Source organism: Eutrigla gurnardus, assembly GCF_963514095.1.
Source record: "Eutrigla gurnardus genome assembly, chromosome: 18".
In the NCBI taxonomy this organism is placed as follows: Eukaryota; Metazoa; Chordata; class Actinopteri; order Perciformes; family Triglidae; genus Eutrigla; species Eutrigla gurnardus.
In genome coordinates, this window is record NC_139929.1 from 5150449 (window position 1) to 5158849 (window position 8401).

The 8401-nt window shown below is 39.3% G+C and overlaps 1 long non-coding RNA gene across 2 annotated transcripts in view; it reads right to left on the reverse strand.

Annotated features, from left to right (window-relative positions):
* The window catches only part of LOC311028664, a 33521-nt gene extending 26658 nt beyond the window's left edge, over window positions 1-6863 (reverse strand). For both annotated transcript variants that reach the window (XR_014598758.1, XR_014598759.1), the window contains exons 1-3: window positions 6586-6863; window positions 5910-5979; window positions 3490-3553 (exon numbers count right to left, since the gene is read on the reverse strand). This is a non-coding gene — a long non-coding RNA (uncharacterized lncRNA). The remainder of the gene's footprint in view (window positions 1-3489; window positions 3554-5909; window positions 5980-6585) is intronic.
* Window positions 6864-8401: the final 1538 nt, after the last annotated feature.

Sequence of the window (8401 nt, forward strand, 5' to 3'; positions counted from 1 at the left end):
GTTGAACAAAAATCATTTTATCTTCTGTTAGATTCATCCATGATTAAAACGTGTAAAAACAAGTGCTGATTTTTCATTATCAGAATCTTTTTTTTATACTCCGAAATGATTTTTGTACTGTTACTATAGTGTTACGAGGACACTGTGTACTTTAGGTTCAACCTTTCATACCAAAGCTGAACAGGGTCCGACCCGTCTGAGACAAAGGGAGTCCGGAGATAGATGAGTGACCAACGGCAACACACACGTGCACAATGTTTACACCTCTTCATCCAGCGGTGTGTGTGTGAGAACTCAGGGAAAGTTAAGGAAGTAGTGAAAAAAAAAAAGTTCATCTCAGGCCAGAAGTTTCCTCACCAAGAAAGTCTTGTTCAGGCTACTGTTCAGTTTAAGCAGGCATGCTGCCTCGCACCGCAGTCAAACAGTGGTCAGCCAGGCCTACAGCCTTCTTTGTACCGTTTATGAGGGTGTTATAGTTGAGCACACTCCATTTCAAAGTCACTGGTGGATTTGCAGTCAAATTAAAACAGAAAGTATCGCTGAAGCTGTCAATGCAGCCGAGTGGGATCGGACATGCTGCATGTGCACATCTTAAGACTGTGGCTGTGTCACAAAGAGTAGGAAAAAAATAAATAAAATGAAATAAATAAATCAGGCAAACACACGGCAATCGCACAACACTGCATAAGTTATTTACTTACCTTTCACAGAGCTCAAAAATAAGTGTTTTAACAATCCTGATTTACAGAATAGTCACTGCAATTTCCTTCTTCTAATGAGGATCTAATATTCATGCGACGTTAATATTGATGTTGTGGCTGCACCTGAAATTCAAAACCTCTGTTCGGTGGGTGAACCGTGTGCTTTGCGGTTGTTTTAATGATAAACAAAAGGTCGGCTATCTCCGGGCAAAGATCTCACGGTTGGCCCAAGATCAATTGCGTACGTCAAGAAGATAGTTTTGCAAAATTCACCCCCCGTAAACAAGTCTCTCGTGTTGTTATTTTAATATTAGGCCATCAGGAATACAGTATCAAAGAAACGCACTCAACTTTAACTAATCGGCTGAAATATTAGATGTTATAACAACAAGGAATACAGCACATCCAAAGCATTTGTGCTCAACTGAAGTATCAATATGAGCAACTATTTAATAAAATCAGGAAATTATTCTGTCTTGTTGTTCGAGTGTGCATGTCCAAACTGCCTGCTTGAAATATAAAAGGTCAACAGGTTTGAATGTGCATCACCACTCAAATAAAAAAAAGGAAACACTCAACCTGACATTAATCTATAGGTTTTGGTAATTGCGACCTGCCTCCAACACATGCATGAACCCAAAGTGCCTTTTCTCCCCCTATTTTCATGGCAGCAGAGCAGAGGCCCAGCTTAATATGTTACTGACAGCCACTGTTGTGTTACGTGGCATCAGAACACAGTCTGGCTTTCACACGAAGTCTTAACAGTGGACGAAAACAAGTATTCACAAGGGTAAAGGTCAGCGACAACCTTTCAGTGAGTCAGGTTAGCAGCTCTACATCACAATATACAGAACTTTTAAATAAATGCTGCATTTCCGATTCAAAGTTTGCAACTTTATCATAAAGATCTGAAGAATTTTCAACAAACGCTAAATAACACAAATAACGCGGCATTATATTTCACTTTAAAGTCTCAGTAACCGTGATATACATAATTAATAAAATGTGTTTTTACATTTAATACATGTGTGTATTAGCTTAATGCAGCAAAAATGGCATCACAGTATTTGCAAACTGCAATAATTTATAAATATATGCATCGTACAAATCAGACACAAAACAGCTGCCTTACATTTAAATGTTGTTTATTACTCGTGTGAAGTACCGAAAAATATGCTTATATTAAACGCCATTTTATTTCACGTGTATGATTTCTTTTCACGTCAGTTTTTCCTAAATACTGTTAAAAACAGCATTTAACAATATTGAAGACTAATAATTTCTGTAATATTCAGCTGGTGAAAATTTCAAATCGCAAGATCAAATTATCAAACATATTAAAAAAATTATCTTTTCATTGTTTTTGAAAATATTTCTTTTTTCCAGGTACATTGCATGTCTTACTCATCACCTTATGTTTGTTTTAGACGAAGCTTGGATCACTTTTACACTAAAAAAGATAAAACAGCACAAAGTGCATCGCATACAATATTTTCAAAGCAAATAATTTAACTTCATACTGTTAATATTATGTTACCGTAGTATATTATTACGCGCATAGAATTTAACAACTGCTTCAATATTTTATTTAAGTCTTTGATGACGTGCATTTTTTATCGTATTAAATATTCCATCGAAAGCATTTTAGGGATAGTTTTAAAAAGAATGAAAATTAAATGGACATATTTCATATTCATTTCAAAAAGCTTGCTTAAATAAAAATGAATCGCGCGACACTGGACAAACAGTAAAAACATATATAATCATAAAGGTATTTCTCCACACATGTGCCCGTTTGTTCAGGATAATGCTCAAATCTGTTCCACGTAAAAAAAAGTTTGTTTGGTCCAGAAGAGTCACGGCGTTCCCTAACTGAATTTGTGCTGCGAGCTCAGATTTCCTTTTCTTGCGAGCTACATTATATAGTTCATCTCTTTTTGCCACTAAACCTAAAATGGACGCCGCTGGCTTTGAGCTAGCGATGGCTAGGACCAGCTAAAGGATCACAGCTGTGCAGTTGTGCTCTTAGGAGGGGAACAGGCAAATGGATCCATGTCTTGGCAGACTGCCAGGAGTCTCCTTAAAAATACAGTGAAGGCCTTGATTTAAAATATGCCACGCCAATGTCAAAAAGGAAACTGCGTCATTACGCAGCAGCAGAGGCTGGTGAGATAAACAACCCACCGTTTTACAACAATGGCAGGTCGCTGCTGTAGTACACAACGCAACGCTTTGAATCGAGCACAGATTCTACTCTGTATGTGCACAGAAATAACCCCGAGAAAATCTTTTCATTATAGCTCAGGCGGCATTAGAGCCTGGATGAAAGCCTGTTCGCCTCAGACATCATCATGATGTTAGACCTCGTGACTGCACTGTGGGTGGAGACAATGAGCCAATGGAAAAACGGGGATGAAGATTCAGAGCCCTTCTTGCATCAGCATTTTTCCGGCTAAGCCTCGAGTGAAAGTTACGAGATCCATATCCATGATTATGTTATGAAGAGATCACAAATCAGTGTTAATAAAAGATGATTGCCGCTGACGAGTGAATGACAGCGCTGAATTTGATTAGCCATTTCTCATCATCATATCATGTAGAATTTGGCTTTTTTTTTTTGCGAGCCGGGGCTCAACCTCTGTAAATCCTGGCCTGTGTAGCCGACTGATATCTCCCTCAGGCAATCACATGCACTCACTGCAGCACCTTAAAGCATTCCTGGAATAGCTCTTCTCAACTTTTAACGTGCCCAAATGTGCTTTAATGAACAGGTCAATGCGGATCTTACCATTTGGGGTGGACACGCTCCTGTGTTGAAGACATGACAGGCTGCTAGAAAACCCATGGAGCTCCTGTGAAAACAAACAAAAAAACATCATCAAACAACAGCAAAAAAAAAATCTGAAAGAAATTCAATTAAAAGGCCTTTTCATTTTATAGATTTGGCGTGTAACACATTCAATAAAAATATATAAATGCATATACTGTGCTGCAAGGGTCGCAAGAATGGAAGCGATTTAAATGCAAATGAAAATGCAATGTAAAAAAACACATGGCTGTTGTTTTTTATATTTATTTTAAAATAGATACGACATTAGTGATGCATCACTTAATGTATAATCTGCATACAAATTCTCATCCGCTCATTATTGTGGGTATGTATGCTGCGTATACTGTACTGCATGCATGACTGAAAACTGTGATTTCGTGAAACACATCATCATTTTATGTTCCGAAAACAACGCGGAAAGCCACACCATTAAAAAAAAGGCATAAATCGGATAATATTATATACTGAGCCGAGCTACGACAAGAAGTAATCGAGCTGCTTCCCATTATTCTTACCTCTCAAATTGCAATTCCAATCATTTTTTTTGTCACTGGGTCAGGTGTGGGACAGGCCTGCAAAGACACTGCATGCTTTAAGTGTTTCTGTGCTCTTCAGTGGAAACATAATCAGCGAGCAACACATACAACAAGACGGGACTTAAGGAGACGACGTCTGACAGCAGACGAGCAACGCACTAAAGCAGGTGATAATGAAGAGATCTGTCCAGGCTGGTCACTGATATGGCAAACAGATAAACATCACAGGCTCACTGAGTGAGAGTTAACTTGCAACGTCAGGGGGAGGCTTGGAGCACTTTACGAAAGCCAAAGTTGACACGGCCTGTAGCCTCTCTCCCAGAATAAGTGGACTGAAGAGAAAAAAAAGTACATAATAAGACCACATATTGCTTTGTGCAATAGGATACTTTTTAAAGCTGCAAAAAAATGTATTTACAAGTTTCACCGAATCCAGTGGAAGATCGCTGTTAATGAAAAGGAACCTTCCTTGTACATAAAAGGCTCATCTTCTATCAGCATTTAAACCATATTTTTTACAATAGAAATGATGACATTATGATAACAACGCTTTAAATGTAACCTGATACACTACCCTTTGCTTTCTAAACTGATGAGAAATGCAATCTAGATTCAGCGACTATCAATAATTACCACCAAATATGATAATTTATACAAAAATACACACCTCATTCACGCATTATATCACATTGCATAAAATGATGGTTCAGCTTCACCACGTGTTAAAAAAATGCTGCAATTACGTGAAAAAGGTGTGATTTTTTTATTTCTTTCAAACTGCCTGACTTGTAATTATCTTAGAGGCACAAACGGTAAGTGGAGACGGTATTCAATACAGAATACTAATATTTCAAAAATCAGAAGCCACTGCTGACATCTATATAAACTGCAGAGACCTTATGCTTGCTAATTTAAGGAGCTCCTGTGAGCGTTTGGCACCAATTGGCGGTGATGAATCAGACAAAATGGCTACCAAACGTCCCAGTAAGAGACAGACAGACGCGGTGGTAGAGAAACAAGTAACGAATAAAGTTGAAGTCTAGATCATAACATTTTACCGCTACTGCGTTGCAAAACTCGTGATTGAATGCTCATCCAATCGACTACACGCTAAAAAAGAACATGTTATGTTCTTGGTAAAGAGTTAACATTCACCGTCCGCCCTTCGGTGTTCAATAAATGCTTCAGTAGCTGCGGTCTGCTTCAGTGAAGTACTGTGTATCACCATGTTTTTTTTTTTTTTCTTCCGCTCACATCAATTCATATACGTCATGGATAACAACAATGCTGTAGTAGCCATCTTGCCCCCAAAAGAGCAGACGCTGGGAGGAGGGGAGGAAGGCTCCCCGAGTCATATGACTGCACTGTCTGCTGACAACTGCAGTGACAGAGCAGAAGCGTCTAGACGAGTGTGAGGCGGCGGCAGCAGCAGGTCGAGTGCACACGTCTCAACCTACACATTGTTTTTCAGTTAAATGCATATTTACCCTATTTCCATTTCTGCAGACAAAAAAACGTAGAAATGCGTGTTGAGTATTGTTCCAACTGACCGCAATTTCAAAATACATCAAATACACCACAATGTGTAAATCCAATGCACTTTAAGTGGAAGTTTCCCCCCCATTTAAAATGACGTAGCAGCCAGAATTCAACTATTTGTGTCACAGATATAGACTCAAATACAGTGTGAAAAGACCAGACGAGTGTGGGAAAACATGTTTTGGTTGGAAGTTGAAAGTATTTTCAAATGTGCTTGTCGGGAGATGTAATCCCAATGTGCAATAATCACCACAAAATGAATTATAAACCTGTCTGAACCTACAATGTGTACAGCAAACAGACCTTTCTGAGCGGTGTGCACCCTGCAGGATGGTGCACTCCTCTTGAACTCCAGCACTGACCGCTGGTTCCCCTGCAGAACACAAACAAGGGCAGCAAGAGAAAGAAAAACATTTCACACAGGTTTCACCCCAGATATCAGCTATTACACTAGTTACCTACACGTGTGCTTGAAATGTGCATTTTTTTGGCGTTTTGTAACCATACAATTAAAAAAAAAGGTAGTGTGGCTGAAAATAAAAGGGTTGAAAAGACAATTGAGGGGGTCAGGTGTTTCCCCCGAAGGTGCCTGCTGAGTAACAGGTAAGCTAGCTTAAAGCACGCGTGGGGTTAATCGACAACATCACGTCAGCAAAGGTGCGTCACCTGCGCATACTCGCGAAGTAGTGTGAATGAGGTCAAGTCTCCAAAACAACATAGCTTCTGTGTGTGAAATTCGTAGGAAATTATACGTATAAAACAATTAATAAACGCGAAACACGCCTTGTTTTAACGGTTAAAAAAACAGTTTGTTGCGGTAGAACAGGCTAATTATAACATTTTTAGCTAGCAAACCCGTGTTTTTTTTTTTTAGCTAACGTTCACACACAAACATTTTTTTTTTTTTAGCTAATGTTTAATGGTGCAGTAGCCACTATGTGTTAGCTAACTTGCACTCTCACGCGCCTGCCGTACCTACCTGTGCATAAAGGGCTGTCTGCTGATAGTCTGCAGTGGAAGAGAGAAAAAAAAAAACTTTCACAGCGTTTATCTATCAAATAATTTCTTGGCTAAGCTCGACTACTCGTGGGCGAAGGCGTTTGTGGAGAGCAGAAAAATAAATAAATTAAAAAATCCCATTTCCAAACAGGCGCCTTCCTTGCAAATGAGCAAACAGATGTAAAAAAACTCCATCTCCAATTTTATCAATTTCAGACAGACTCCAGACAGTCTCCAAGCGGTTACGTGCCTGCTTGTCTTGCGCGTGCACGCCGAATGGCGCGGAAAGCGGCGATAACGATCGAGAGTGACGGCGCCCAGCAGCCAATGGCGGAGAGGAGCCGAATCTGGCGACCAATCACGGTGGCCGATAAGTGCAAAAGCCCGCCTCTCCTCCTCCTCACCCTGTCTGTTGACAGTGCCCTGAATAAAACAACAGTCTGAGTTAAGCGGTACATTGCACTGGGATGTGGGTCACTGACTGCATCCTATTCATTCATTGCAGATGCATGGTATTATTTATTACAAGGACATATACAAAGAGCCACATTACATTGCATGACATGGGTAGAACAGGATAAGGATGATGGGATATATATATATATATATATATATATATATATATATATATATATATATATATATATATATATATATATATATATATATATATATATATATATAATCTGCACTGCTCCATATACATAAATATTGATACAAACTGTTCCAACTTGGACATCTGCATCGTAACACAATGCATAATTATTTAAAAAAAAAATGAAATGATTACATTTTTAATTTACAAAATCATATTTTTCAGGCCTCTGCACTCCGCAGCTCCAGCATCGCGTTCTCAAGACAGTTGCTGACCCTCATGAATTGACAGCAAAAAAAAAAATAAAAGCGGATTGTCTCACACAAAACCACTTCCAATTTGGTGTTTGAATTCAATTTAAAGGCGTACAGACAAGTTTTGTTGTAAAGAACTTCTGTCCTTTGGATGGAAAATAACAAGTCTTGTCTCCTTCGGCTTTGCACCCTTTAATTTGCATTGTTATGGAAAACCGCTGGATTTGGATAGGGCACCGAATCATTGAGGTCACCATAATGGAGTGTGACAGCTCCCCTTTTCACATCTATTTGGAAGTAAAATCAAAATTCCTGGGAAAGTGAATCCAGTGAGCATAGAAATATCTCATACAGCTTTAGAAACAGCTGTTTAGGGGGAATATTTATTAAGGTGTGGAATACATATTGAATTGCATTGCACCTGCGTTCAACTCTATGAGAAAGACTGGATACATAAGCTTGGGCATGTAAATACAGCATGACAAATATGAGTTTGGGATGCTGAAACATCAGGCTTTTAGAAAGTTTGGAAAGCATGTTGGGAGCTTGCAATACTGGGGATAAATTGCATTTCCACATTAAAAAAAGGAAAACATTTGCTGCCTCAACATATTTTCTGTACAATCCCCACAGTTCATTAGAATTCACACTGTCTTTCACGAGGAAAACCCCTTTACGCTTTCTCAAATTAAAAATCTCATGGCTGATCCCCTCCATCGCCCTGGCTTTCAGATATTGACCTTGTGGTGCTACAAAATAGCTTCTTCCTCACTGCGGGACCCCATAATGAGCCAATACAATGAGGCTTCAGTTCACTGCTCACCTCTCTTTGGTGTCTCTCGGGGTCTTTGTTGACGTTTGTCAGCCCAGGAGGAATTTGGGGGTTAGAATTCTGCTGTAGTCTAGCTGTAGACTCAGACATCCACTCTGACTCCCCGACTTAAGCA